This window comes from Dermacentor variabilis, chromosome 5 (assembly GCF_050947875.1).
Source record: "Dermacentor variabilis isolate Ectoservices chromosome 5, ASM5094787v1, whole genome shotgun sequence".
Lineage (NCBI taxonomy): Eukaryota > Metazoa > Arthropoda > Arachnida > Ixodida > Ixodidae > Dermacentor > Dermacentor variabilis.
In genome coordinates this window covers 46,228,435-46,242,733 of record NC_134572.1, presented here as the reverse complement: position 1 = coordinate 46,242,733, position 14,299 = coordinate 46,228,435, and the positions used below count along the sequence as shown (strand labels likewise).

Here is a 14,299-nt window from a genome sequence, read left to right as displayed (position 1 = left end):
ACAGAGGCCGTGCGCATTGGAATTCTACTTTTGCACCTATCGCTCTGGCTTTATGTAAGTGCATGCGCGCGAGTAAAAGTTATTTGATGTGCAGAGGTATTTATCAGTGTCCTTGCCTTTCCTCCATGTCCTCTTTGGATGATCGACTCTTAAATATGTAGCACAATGTATTAACAACGTGCATCAACTCAGTACTTTTCTAATGTTGTGCTCCCTGACATCCTGCCTTTAAGCCTTGTACTGATGACTCCATCAAATAACTATTGAAATATCTCAAACAAACCATTCACTAGAGAGAGAGAGAGAAGGGAAGACGGAAAGGCAGGGAGGTTAACCAGACTGAGTCCAGTTTGCTACCCTACAGTGTAGGGTAGCCAACCAGACTATTGACTGGTTAACATTCCTGCCTTTCCTGAATTCTCCTCTCTCTCTCTCTCTCTCTCTCTCTCTCTCTCTCTCTCTCTCTCTCTCTCTCTCTCTCTCTCTCTCTTTCTCTACACGTGGGAAGGGGAATGGGGAGTGAAAGAAAGAAAGAGAGAGAGAACTTAGGTGTAGGATATCTATAGTCGGGCACTCAAGTCTGTTGCCCTCAGGTAGCGAAAAAGCGCTCGAACCATTAGTGAATGCTATGTCACATCGCATGCAGTATGATATTCATTCACCGCGTCTTTTCCCCTTCTCTCTCTTTCTCTCTCTCCCGTCTATCGGTTGCTCTTTTTCCTTCCCCCTGCGTGAGGTAGCCAACCAGACACTTTTCTGGTTAACATCTCTGCATTCTTTCTTCTTTCTCTTTCCTTTTCTCTTTGCTGATTGGTGAACGTTATCACCATACCATCTGCTCCCAACAAATTGGACTTTACGGAGGTCGTCAAGGAGCACTGGCACAGCTCACATATGGCCACAGTGTCAATCCTAGGTGCAGATATCTCGTTAGTAACGTTTTCACGGGGTCGTTACAGACACTGGAGTGAAGCATTCCTTCGCAGAGCGGGAAATACAGCCCAAGTGAAGCTGAAAATGCCAGCTCTGCTATATGCAGGCCTTGCTACTTCAGGTGAGTCGTTTGAAGCGACGTGTAGAGAACAAGGAAATAAACAAAGGAACCAAACAAAAAGCATTCCGTCACGCATTGTCATGTATCCTATGGAATCTTCAAACTGGTACACCGCAACATAGAGCCTGTTTCTTTATCTGACCGGCTCGGCTTGTTCCTTCCTTTCCATGTTGCGCTGTACCAGTTTGAGAATGCAATAGCAACTAGCTCAATCCTCAACCCTATGGAATATTGTTGTGGTAGCGCTGCGGAGAACGTCTGAAAGCCGCGAAGGTACATTTTACCTTCTCGCGCTCTGCCTCCACTCCCTGGTGTCGCGACAACAAGCGCACTCACAGGTGCATCTTGCGACTCCACTCTTGCACTTATTTCGACATAAGGTAGCCAGGAGGCGGAGCCCCTTAAGGCTTTAGACGACAATATTTCTTGGTGGAGATTATGCTTACTACGAGGGGCCATAGCTTCATTAGTGAAAAAGATAGATGTAGTCTGTATAATGCGCTAAAATCGTCCTTTCCCTCGCACTCTCACGCGAAAAATATTTAAAACCACGTCGAGTGTCATCGTGTCATCGAGTTGACAACGTTTCGTCAGGTTACGATATTTACTGAGAAAATGGACGTACGATTGGGGAAAAAAAAATAAAACCATGCGTCTTTGTCTAAAATTGCTACAAATCTAAAATATGGCGGGAACTCTCATAGAAACGGTGGTAATTTGCAACAATTATGCTCTCGATGTGTCTGTCACGTTACATGACGTGCGTAAGTGGCTGTTTTGTCGCATTTAAGTAAATTGCGAACAAGGTTGTCGTGTTGGGAGCTGAAAACGTTCACATAACTAAATATTTTGTTGGTGTTTTATCCCCGTATTTTGTTATAAAATAGAGAGTGCGTTGAAAGTAGTTTCTTGTTTACCGCAAAACTCATGACAGCATCACGATGCACCCTTGTGACGTCACTCTACCGCTTGTGTTATGTACGCTGCATAAAGCACGGTTCATCCTATATGCGTGCTTTAAAGTGGAGTGGAAAATCAGCGCTGCCCCAGACAAAAAAAAAAAAAAAGAAAGAACGAGAGTGGTATTGCAAAACGATCTCGCCCCTTTTGTGTTCGTCGAGTGGGCGGGACTCGAAAAAAAAAAAGAAAGTAGGACGAAATACACGGTAAGAATCGAAAGTGAAGAGCGAAGGAGGCCCCCGTGCGCAAGCAAGCGACAGCGACTCATTGATTATTTACCAGGCAGGCGCATGCATTATTCGCGTCCGGCTTTCAATACCAACTCTTATGAACAGCGATGCTGCTCTCGCATTTATTCCAGCGCAGTTTTATACTTTGCATCAAGCGCGACACGGAAGTTCCTTTCTTTCTTTCTTTCTTTCTTTCTTTCTTTCTTTCTTTCTTTCTTTCTTTCTTTCTTTCTTTCTTTCTTTCTTTCTTTCTTTCTTTCTTTTTCTGGAAGAGGTGGGAGGCGTTGTCTTCCCCCTTTCGCATATTTTTAGCCGGAGAGCGAGCTGCTTCGAAATCAGCAGCGCTTCCCTCTTGCCTAGCACGAGACTGCGGGCCCTTTAACACAGGTTCCCGCCCGCGTTCCCCGTAGTTCGGCTGTTCCTAAACACCAGCACGGGACTGTTTATCATGATTGATGAGAGCTTCACGCGGTTTAAGGAGCAAGAACGAGGGGAAGACGGGCGGAGCAAAGCGTAAGTGATTCGTGCGTAGCCTACTGGCCGCATAGCAGGGCCGACCTCTGAGGCGCTTCTATTAAAGGACCCATTTGCTCATAAGTTATTCTGCACGCTTGCTGGTTTCGAAAATTTCGGGCGAGTTGGCCTTTCCCGCCTTGCGAAATTTTCTTTTACGAAGTAAGAGAAGATGCAGAGACACACCTGCGCAATGATTTGGAGTTAGGTACATTATCAACCCCTACCGCTGTCCAACATGTTTTTCTTTAAAGTAGGAATGAAGGAAAATCTTGACAGTCAATACAGAATAATAATTTAAAGGTCCATGACTTAAAGTCAAGCTTCACGAAGATTATTCCCAAGACTGGCACTCCTCAATATGCATCAAAAAATTTGTGGTTATGAGAATTTTCGCAGTAAGAACAAAATATTAAAATATTGCGAATGGAACGCATGAGGTTTCAGGAAATGCTAAGACATGACACCTTGACCTCGTGCTTTTTGTCTTGCGTTCCCCCTTTGCAACACATTTCATAAGTAATGTCATACCTAGAAGCCCATCAGTCCGCCCGTTCTCGCATGGTAAGTTCAATCGCAATCGGTGTTCGTCCATACAGAATAGAAGCTTTGAGAACCTTTAACGCCGAAGCATCTTGATAAGAACTTTCTCAGCTCCATCAAGGAGGCATGGTTAATGAAGATTCTGACCACTCCACAACTTTTCCTTTGTTAGCCACAGTCGTAGACTTTCCTAAATATCACTGTGTCTAAAGCTAACACATGACGCGGTGGCTGAGTGGTTATGTTGTTCTGCTGGCGAGCACGAAGTTTTGGGTGCAATTTTCGCCGGCGAGTAAGTCATTGTGGAGGCGGAATGTAAAAAAAAAAAAAGCGAGGTCAAATGCATTTTTGACGCATTCTCGACCCTGAATCACCGCGTCTAGTTTTCGGCGTGCACAGCTACTTGCATGCAACTGCAGCTTCAATAGGCTGCACTGCGGAACGCCTTTCGCCGACGATTAATTTGTAGATACCACGCAGAGTGGGAGAGATGCGCCGATGCCTCCACGGAACACGCTGTTAATATGTCCCCATGTGGTCACGATTTGAGACACTCTTGTCAGATCCGCCGTCGGCAACGTTGTCCGTCAGAAACAATCATGCCGACCCCCAACCACGCAGGCCCTACGCGTGGTGCAGGGACCTTAGTGAACTAATTGAATTTCACCAAGTAAAATGCGTCAAAAATTTGTAAAGTCCGACTTACGCACAACATATAGACATGATAGCGTTGGACTGTAATTTGAATATACGAGAAAACACAATTTTCTTATGCGGAAACTCAAACACAAACCCCCTTTTTCCGTACCTACGGGGGTGTGAGCCATTGATGAGTCAGTGCGTGCAGCCTCTGCCCTGCACTGCCGCCGGGATCGGCCCGCTGTTGTTTTCTATCGGGCCCCGTGTCCCAGTATATCTGGTGTCGGCGTCAGTGTCAACGGGGCCCGATAACACTATCGCGTTCCACTCTTAAAGGGGAAGCTTAAGCGTCCTCCAAGGTTTCTTTTTTTTCCAAAAAGCTTATGGTGCAAGGTTACGAAGTGCTGCTCTCAAGATCACGTGGGTACAAGCTCGAGCCTTACTGAAACGTCGATATTCCTCTGTGACGACGCTGACCAGTTGTCACTGCACATTTCTTGGTCAGACGGGCACATAAAAACATATATCAAATGGGCAAGCAGTCGTCAATAAAGAAGCGCAATCAATGAAGTGGGCTTCTCCTCACATATATTATTAGTATTTTGGAGAAGATCGCCTACAAGGATGGTTTTGAAGCAGCTAAGAGTTTCTGACACAGGCTGTCGGCTCATTTTCATGCGCGGGACCCCTTAAGACTCCTCTCGCAGGTAATAGCTAAAACAAAACAACAACAACAAAAATAAAGAACGTAAGAGGTGCTTTTGTCAGAAAGCAACTAAAAAAACTTTTGTGAGAATGTGTATTTTCGCACTGCTGGAAAAATGTTACTTCTCCTTCAGAAACGTCAGAAATCCACGATATTTTGAAGACTGGATGTGTTGCAAGTGCTCTCGATTTTCTTTAATTAACACCACGGTGTAAGAGTAGGTTAGGTGAGGGAACGGCGCGGGCGCGCCGCTACGCAGAAAGGAGGTCGGAGCATTCTGTTTACACGGCGGTCAACAGAGGGCGCTACTGACTGTTCCCCGGTATTCCCCGGTAAAGCCCCGTCTCCCGCTTTCGCCTTCGCGCCATTCGATTGTTTTTGTCTGCTTCGGCTTGTCCCTGCTTTCGCGCGCGCGTTTAGTCAAATCTAACTCCCGGATCGACTTATTCTATGTGGCTGTGCGATGGTGAAGTGCTTCGTGCCATTTTGTAGAAGCGGCTACAAATCGTGTAAGGAGAAGTACTCGCTTTTCAAGCCACCCCAGGATGACGCAAGGCTCGAAGCGTGGCGGCGAGCAATACCTCGTATGGACCGTGTACTACAAAGAACAGATCGTGTTTGCGAAAGGCATTTTGCTCCCCACTTCATCTTGAAGACGTGGTCAGCGGAAGTTGATGGCCACGTGTTAATGTCCGGCAAGAGAAGAGCGGGCCTTACAAAAGATGCCATTCCATCTATATTCGAAGGAGCGCCGAGCTACCTTTCAAAGCGGATCAAGAGCCCTCGCAAGACAGCGAAGCGACTATCTGGTCGCGCAGCTTCTTCTTCAGCCTATCAACAGAGCAGCAGCGTAGTTGGATCAAGACTGCTCGCCGACACGACTCAACCTGTGGCCTCTTCCGATGAAAGCGACTGCGTTGCGAAGTCCTGCGAGGCCTCGCCGTTTGAAACACTCTTCAACGAAGCGGGCAGCATTTGCTTACCTCAGCATTCATGGGCAGCACATCGCACCGACGTTGAAGGGGTGAGAGACATTGTGTTTATTGACGCACAGGTAATACACAGGCAAAGGGACGGTTCTTCCGTAATTTTCAATAGAAAGACTTTGCATGTGAAGAGTGACCTCACAGTTGAGGTGCATGTCTTTGGCAGGCCCATTGATTGTGCTGCTGTTGGTGTAAATTTGTTTGCCACGTCGCCATCTGATATCGAAGTCATGCTCAAAACCATTGATAGCCTTAACGTGTGCCGGGGAGGGCCGAGTTTAAAGGACTTCCCGAGTGTGCACCCGGAGTGTGCTTCGGTAGACTCCCAGAAGAGCTGGAGACACAACACGTGCCTACTACTATTGCCAAGAGGAGCCATATGTCATCACTGCAGCGGTCTCGCTGACACCTTGAGGTTGCACGCCGACCGCCAAGCTGCGAGGGCGAAAGACGAGCGACCATGGAAACGCATCAGGCTTTCCTTGCAGCCTTCCCAGCAGGAAAAGCTCAAAGCTTTGCGCCGGGCAAAATCAGCGCTCCAGCAGTCACGAGCGCGACTTATTAAGCGCAACAAACTGTTGATCAAGCAGATACAGGACACCAGGACAGAGCTAACAAAATTGCAGGATGAAGACGTCAAAGATAAACTCCAGGCACTGGATATGCCACCAGCGCAGCTGCTTTTGTTAGAGGAATGCATTTCGGCAGCCAAGAGCACAACAAAAAGAAACCGGCGATACACAGATGACTGGATTCTCTTGTGTCTCCTTCTACACATACGCAGCCCTGCTACGTACTCTTTTTTGCGAAGCAACGACATTTTGCCTTTGCCATGTGTTAGTACTGTAAGGAAGTACATCGGCATGGTGGGCTTGAAATGTGGTTTCGATGAAAACTTCTTCCAAGCCTTGAAGCTGAAAGTCTCTAAGAAAACTCCCTTTCATCGCCGAGGAATGCTGATAATGGATGAAATTCAAGTGAGAAAAGAAATGGCTGTAAACTCAAAAACGATGACCTACGCTGGTCTCGTCGATCATGGGGAGAGAGAAAATCAAAGCAGTGAGCTGGCGGATCATGGTCTTGTTTTTGCTTTTTCTCCTTTCGGAGAAAATTATTTACAGCCGGTGGCTGTGTTTGCATCGAAAGGGTCAACAAAGGGAACGCTCCTTGCTCAGCTCTTGATTCAGTGTATTGTACATTTAGAGAAAGCCGGCTTGTTTGTCGACGGAGTTGTGTGCGACGGCGCTTCCACGAACCGCGCGATGTGGAAACAGCTCGGCATCAGTGGAATACTCGGACAAGTGGTCAACTGCTTTGAGCACCCAACGGACACTTCAAGAAAGGTATACGTTTTTTCCGACGCACCCCATCTCTTTAAGTGCATTAGGAACCGTCTGCACGACAAGAAAGTTCTCAAAAAAGATGGCCACTTTATTAGATGGTCGTGCTACGACGCTGTGTTTGTTGCCGACAGCAAGAACACTGGTGCGCTTCGAGTCTGCCCCAAGCTTACTTACAACCATGTAAACCCGTCGAACATGCTGAAGATGAGGGTAAAGCTGGCCACACAGCTTTTCAGCAATTCTGTTGCCAAAGGAATCATGTTTTATGCACGCAGAGGTGCGCCAAGGTTGGCTGATGCGGAACCGACAGCTAAATTTACACTTTTTTTGAACGACCTGTTCGACGCTCTAAACCGCCGGTACCCTGCAGAGGGCATTCGACTAGGAAGCAGAGATTTCACTACTCTCCAAACTGCATCTGAATGGCTCGACTCATGGGAACAACAGGTTGTAAAGGGTGACATTCCAAAAGACCTCTTTTTGACCCAGTCGACTGCCGAAGGTTTGCGCGTTACGCTGAAATCTGTCCAACAACTTTCCACCTACCTTCTAAAAGACTGCGGTTTCAAGTACGCGTTGACGGCCAAAATGAACCAGGACCCCTTAGAATGCTTTTTCGGAATAATCAGACAGGCGGGAGGTCAAAATGAACATCCGACCTTTCCCACATTCTTGCAGTTATACCGCATGCTAAGCATGTATTCTTTGTTAAAACCTCCGCAGTTTGGAAACTGTGCAGCGCCTGATAACAGTCAGGCTGCCGTTGTTACTCTGGCGGATTTAAGGGAGATATATCAGAGTTCAGGTATGGAGCAGCCAAATAAACTGCAAGAATTAAAGCAGAAGCTTGATGGGCTGATCGAAGAAGGCAGCTGGGAATGTGATGACATATTTGAGCTAAACGACTGCGACGCAGACGTTGTAGACTGCATTGTATACTACGTCACTGGCTTTGTCTCAAGAAAACTCGCAAATGAGGCCTCCTGTACGATTTGCAAGGAGGCGCTTGAGGGAACAAAAGGGATCGCAAACGTGCCTGAAGCCGACCTGGTGAACTTAAAAACGAGAGGCAGGCTGACGCACCCGAATATGCATCTTTTTGATCTCTTCAAATACTGTGAGCAGAAGTTTGAAAAATATGCGAGTGACAGGCATGCGTTCGATAGGACAATTGATGCCGTTCTGGAAAAGTTCCAGTTTACATTCCCATGCAGTCTTCACAAAGAAGACATGCTTGCGAAACTGATCCACTACTACGTGTGCTTGCGCATGCGTCAATACTGCAGGCAGTTGAAAAGCCAGAAAGACAAAAAGAGCCAGGACTTGCGAAAATTGTCAAAAGTTGTGTGAGCCCGTGGTTCGAAGCGACTGCATGAGCGCTGAAATTTACTTTACCGTGCCATATTTTCCCTCACTTTATTCTCCCACATTAACCAGTTGTTTCCGGACTTGTGCTTCTGTCAGAATGGTTCAATAAATTTCTAAGAGCTTTGACTTTCTTGGAGTGAAGCGTCTTCATGATCTTTGCGGGGCGAGTATGGATATAATTCATGTTATCGTAATATCACGCTAACATCCGTGGCGGTGCGCCCGTGTATCTTTTCGGCATTGGTATGGGTCTTTTCCTTGCACAGGGTTAATGTTCGGCAATATCTAATAACTGGCAGAGTTAGTACGAAGCCTGCAATGCGAAATAAAAGACAGTGTTTTATTAAATGCATGTGCATGCCATCAACGCCACGTCGCGCTAGGCCCTCGTATACTGATTTCGACGATTTGTTTAAAAGAGGTGAAATGTTTTTGTGTAAATAAAGGACACTTTACATCCCCAAAGTAGAATACCAGAAGAGGAAATCTTAAGGCCTGTTAACCACGCACTTGAAGTAAATACAGGCCCAACGCAACGCATAGCGCTCGCGCCGGTGTGGCCCGGTCGCTCGCGGAGCGGGGAAAAGTTGGTCGCGCCATCTGTCGGCTGCCTCCAAAAGTAGAATGTTATGACAGGGCGCTGGGCGCGGGCGTTCTCTCACCTAAACTACTCTTACACCGTGATTAACACGCATCAGTGTGTACTAACTTCTGATTTTCTTCCCTTTCTGTGAAGTGACCATTAGTCAATCATTGCAGATGTTCCTGCTATGGTCGAGTCATTTAGACTGCCTTGTATTGTGAAGGTGGCGCTGCAAGTGTGATGTCATGAGGGAGGATAAACCACGGCGGCCCAGAAGCTGATGTGTTCTTCTGTTGCTATGTTCCAGACTGATGATTTGATACCGGAGGCGGCGACCACACCCGGGGGGGGGGGGGGAGTGTACTTCAAATACGTATGTTCAGTCTGACACGGGTGCAAGCTGAAGAACCATCGGTTCAGAGTGCCCCTAATTAAATGTCTCTTCTAAGCCAGGTGTTGTTCTAGGATATTCAAGCTGACTTATTAAGCAAAATACGTGATTATGTGGCACTGCTGGTATGAACGCGTGATTTTTGATGGCTAGGACAGCTCAGACAAGAACCACACTCAAAGGTTACTGAATATAGAATGTGCATGCATTTTTGCGACTCTTTGTGCACAAAGAAATTCACCATTAATTATCACGTTCGCCCTAAAAGGGCAAATTTTTTTTCTTCACAGAAGTGCCTTTGATTCTACCTCCGGGTACACGGCCTGTTCTCGTTGTTATTACCAGAGAGCGAAAAACAGCACTCCATCAACTGGCTACACGCACGCGGTAACGCGTTCACAGATGCACTTAGTCAACACGCAAACTTGGCCCTCCAAGCAAAGCGCATACCACCTAAGCTAAAAGCCAGATGATGCGGCTTGCTCCGGTTTTAAAACACCTTAAATCTCCATTGCAGAGAAAGAAAATAATGTTTTACGGCACAGTATTTCTTCATTCACAGTGTCAACGAGTTTGTTCTAACGGTCCTTTCTCTAAGGCGTAAAAAAAAGTCCGTTCTTTAAAACAATGGTCCTGCGCTTTCTGTCGACACACTTAATCTCACTTGAGGCAGTTGTTTTTTTCATAACGCACTTTTTGCTGCCTGGCACGCTGCAGTGTTTGAGAAACAGTGAAAGACAGAGCGTTGGCTACTCACGGGCTCGTCAGTCTTCCGGAACCATTATGCACCTTGTTCAATATGCTAGCGTTCCACTTTGCTCCGAAAGCTGCTTCTGTCCAAAACAGGATGACCCTGCAAAATTTTCGAGGGTTAAGCACGCCAGTCACACGCCTGCACATTGCTCTTCACGCATCGTGTGGTTTACGCTCATAAAAACTGGAATCGTAAATCATCACATACAAGGGACAAGCAAATGAATAGAATAAGTAAACAATGCTAATGACTTTCTTGTTCATCGTCTATCTCTGGGCGAGTACTCTTTGGGCGACGTGGTCTCATCGATGCATAGATGCGCCTAGATTCACAAAGATATCTTTCGTCGAAGAATTGAACTCTTGAACACATTGATAACGATGCTAATTACATTCCTTTAAAGCAATGGAGAACAAACAAATAAACAAAATAAGTACAGTTTCGCCATAAGGGCAAAGCTATGAATACGATAGCGACGTGTTAGACTAGTACACGAAATGTAATACTCGTAGCTGCAGTGGCAGTACAAAGTGAAGTAAACGTAAACTAAGTGAAAACGAGCTGTTGTGCTAGGGTTCCTCGGAATCCTGCTGCCGGACAATTTAATTTACGTTTCTTAATTAGAAACAACGTCTTTCTTAGTAACGTTACCACCGCTTTTCCGTATCGGGTACGTTTGAAACCACTTTCCTTAGCCAATCCCGCAGGCAATGCACAGCCGCGCCTATAAAATTACATCATTTTAAGTTTTGAAGCTGTGTTATTGTTTCGCGCTTTTAATATTCAAGTCTGAGAAGATTCAAGATAAAAGGCATGTACTGTCGGTGTTTTATTTCATGACATTAATTTTGTTTGGTGGCTGCCATTCTCAAATTTCTGAGGAATAATTTTGTCAAGAATTTAAGACGTGGTAAAAGCAACTTTAGCGCTAGAATGATGTGGCAACATAACCCGCATATACCGCATGTCATATAGCATGACAGATATAGCTTACATGTATCTAAATATATACGGAACTTCACGGCGATGTAGACGGCGTCGACGAAGGCAATATTTTGCTGGGAGTGTCCATACAATTGTTATCGCAATAAAAGGAATGCCTTTCTCCTCAACTGTTAGGTCAGCACGGAGCGGAACACACCGATGCGATATTTTTTAAATCACTAGCCCAGGTGAATGTAGGTAGCTGTCAATCATGTATGTTTGGCTCTTTTCCTTCGCGCACCAATATTATTTACCCTAGCTTTGCTGTACTTTCTTTCATCTAATACCCCTTCTCGTTAACGTAGCAAACCAGAGCCTTTCGTTTTATTAAGATGAAAATAAAAGAAAGAGACGTAGTCACCTTATAATGTTATGGGTCACCGTACTTATAAATGGAGTCACCTCTTTTCGCATAGCGAAGCAATAAAAAATATGTAGAAAAATGAAAGGAAACCACGTCATAGGACCAGAAATCCACAGCACACAGTCGTATACACCCATGAACACATAAATATAAAAGGCAAATGCCAATTGCACCACAATGAGTTTGTAAACAAAGTCACAAATGCACACAAGCCGCCGTGATGTAGACTGCGATGAGCATTAAACAGATGAGGAATTACGCAGAGTTAAAATAATGCAAGCACAAAATAAAAAAAGTATGCCACGTAATACAAGCGCTAATAGTTACAAATAACAGAAGAAAGTTACAGTAGCATCATGTGACTATTCAGAGCACATATCTAGTACTCGATTAGGATGCCTGTCTCTTCGTAAAAATGTTCAAATGCGTTCAATGCTTTTAGCTGTGCTATTTCCGATGGCCATGGGTCAAGCAATTTCGCGAGTGAGAAAGGCCTGTAAGGATCAATGGAGTTTAGCTCTTGTTCTAACTACCGTCTTTGCGTCGCTTATATGGGGCTTTCGAAGAGCAGATGGCGAACATTCTCATCGTCGTGGCCAAAGGAGCAAGCCGTGTAAGAAGCCCGTTTTATGCGACTTAGAAAATGTTTGGTGTATGATGTCCCAAATCGCAGTCGATGAATTAGTGTCCCGGTAATTTTGGAAAGTTCTACCTCCAGCTGGTACTTGAGTTGAGGGTCCACGTCATAAGGAATTGATTCCTTAGTATTTTCCTTAAGCCAGGTTGACATACACAAGTATTTCTTTAGCGCTCTCAATATGCGTTTTGCGTCCATTAGTGACAAAGGGACGAGTTGAATTTCTGCATCTTTATGGGCCGATTTCGACAACGAGTCCCCTAATTCGCTGCCTGCTATACCAGCATGTCCCAGGACCCACTGTAATATCACTACATGTTTTCTTTGATTAGCTTGAGTTAAACTGTGCAGTGCTGCGTATGTTATTCGTGCGTGTGGCTGGCTGTCATCAATACTTTCAAGACATGCTAAAGTCTATAAGGAGTCCGTACAAGTTACCAACTTTGTTGGTGTCTCATGTGTTTCGATAAAATAAGTGGCTTACAGAATCGCCACTAATTCCACTATTGTTGGTAACTACGTGCGTCCAAAAGACCGAAATTTCTAACTTTTTTTTTTCTTGCGAAGGGCGAAGCCGCTGATTTGGCATAAGATATCTGCATGCCCCGTCCTCTTAAGTAATCGCCTAATGCATTTAGAGCTTCCTGCAGCCGATGCTTGACAAACTCTAGAGACTTTTTCAATGTCGATATGGAAATGTCATCAGCATACACAGATATGTTTATGTCTGCTGGAAGTACTGCTGCTAAACCTGCTATTGCTGCATTGAAGAGAAGTGCACTTAATACACTTCCTTGCGCAACTGCCTTGTTTATGGTGTATGCACCGCTTTGTCTATCATTTCTATTTACATGTATCTTTCTGTCTTTCAAGAAGTTAGCGATCCATTTGAGAACCCGGCCATGCACTCCAAGCGTTGAGAGTCTAAGTAGAACATGATGGTGGCTGATTGAGTCAAAGTCCTTTTTAACATCAATAAACACAGCAACGGCGATGTTCCCACAGCTAATCTCGTGGTCAACAAACGTTACAAAGTCAAAGATGCAGTCCATTGTACATCTACATTTTCTGAAACCAGCCATTTGATCTGGTAGACAACTGCTGGATGCTCTTCTGATCAACTTCTGTTCCTTTAACTTTATTTGTTGCGCCCCTACCTCTCTCTCCTTAGAAGTTCTTGGAGAACTTCTCGTGTACTTGTCGCCGCAAACTTGGAGTGTTTCCGCGTAGTCTTGAGAAAATCTCGCATCATTGTCGCGGAAGAGTCTCGTAAAGAATATTGCTGAAACCTTGCTAACACGAGTGTCTCACAGTAGGCACAGTGTATGCGATCGCAATAAGAAATAAAAAAAAGAAACAAAAAGAACGCCTCTTAGAAGCTGGAAAGTTTAGTGATGAAACCGAAGTATATTTCTTTATACGAGAATAGGAAGACACCAAGTCACGTGACTTTTACTTAGCTAAAGGACAACTTTGTATGTAGACATTTGTGTGGACCTGGATTGGGGCTATGATGCTTCTGAGCTGTTCAAATAATTTCTGACAGTGTTATGAAAAGCACCCTTTACGTAGAAGGGCGCGTCCTTCTTTAAAGTCTCGTGAATGAAACGTTAGGGCATTTCATTTGACGACCTTCATGACCCCACGGCGAGCCGTTAAATGAAAAATAAATGATCTGATTGCCTGAACTACTGATTGTAGGGAAAGTAACTTTCATATTACCTTCGTAAAGCGCACACTCCAGAATATTGGCTATGGTCATTTAAAAGTTGCGTCGTATGCCTGTTGAGGCAGATCACCAGTATGAATACCTGCTATAATCAAATATGAAATACAGCTAGCAGTTTCTATTGAACTACTCGTCTATCATGATCGTTGCAAAACTGTAGCGAAGTTTGACAAACTGTCATCGCTCCTTCTACATAGTTTGCTTTTGTAAAACCTTACTTCGACATTCCGATATTTTTAGACCAGCAAACTAGGCGCGTTGAATGAAGTATCGTGCGTAACTATTGAACTCGGCGAACTAGGTGCCTTGAAAGAACTATTGGAATCAGTGAACTCAGTCTCTTGAATGAAGATTGATGCAGAACTATCGAACTAAAAATGAGCCGTTATGAGCGATATCTTGATTATACTTTGCACTGCCCTTGCAACCTTTTTATTTCCACTGGAGCCTTATGATTCTGCAAATGAGTAAGAAAGGCGGATTTCTGTTAAGGGGTCATTATTGTGCTTGAGTAA

General features: G+C 45.0%; 1 protein-coding gene across 2 annotated transcripts in view; it reads right to left on the bottom strand.

The window, feature by feature from the left end:
- The window catches only part of LOC142582520 (synaptic vesicle glycoprotein 2C-like), a 237,684-nt gene that overhangs the window by 70,280 nt on the left and 153,105 nt on the right, over window positions 1–14,299 (bottom strand). For both annotated transcript variants that reach the window (XM_075692341.1, XM_075692342.1), the window contains exon 3: window positions 10,074–10,169. The gene's annotated coding sequence lies outside the window, so the exon portion shown is untranslated. The remainder of the gene's footprint in view (window positions 1–10,073; window positions 10,170–14,299) is intronic.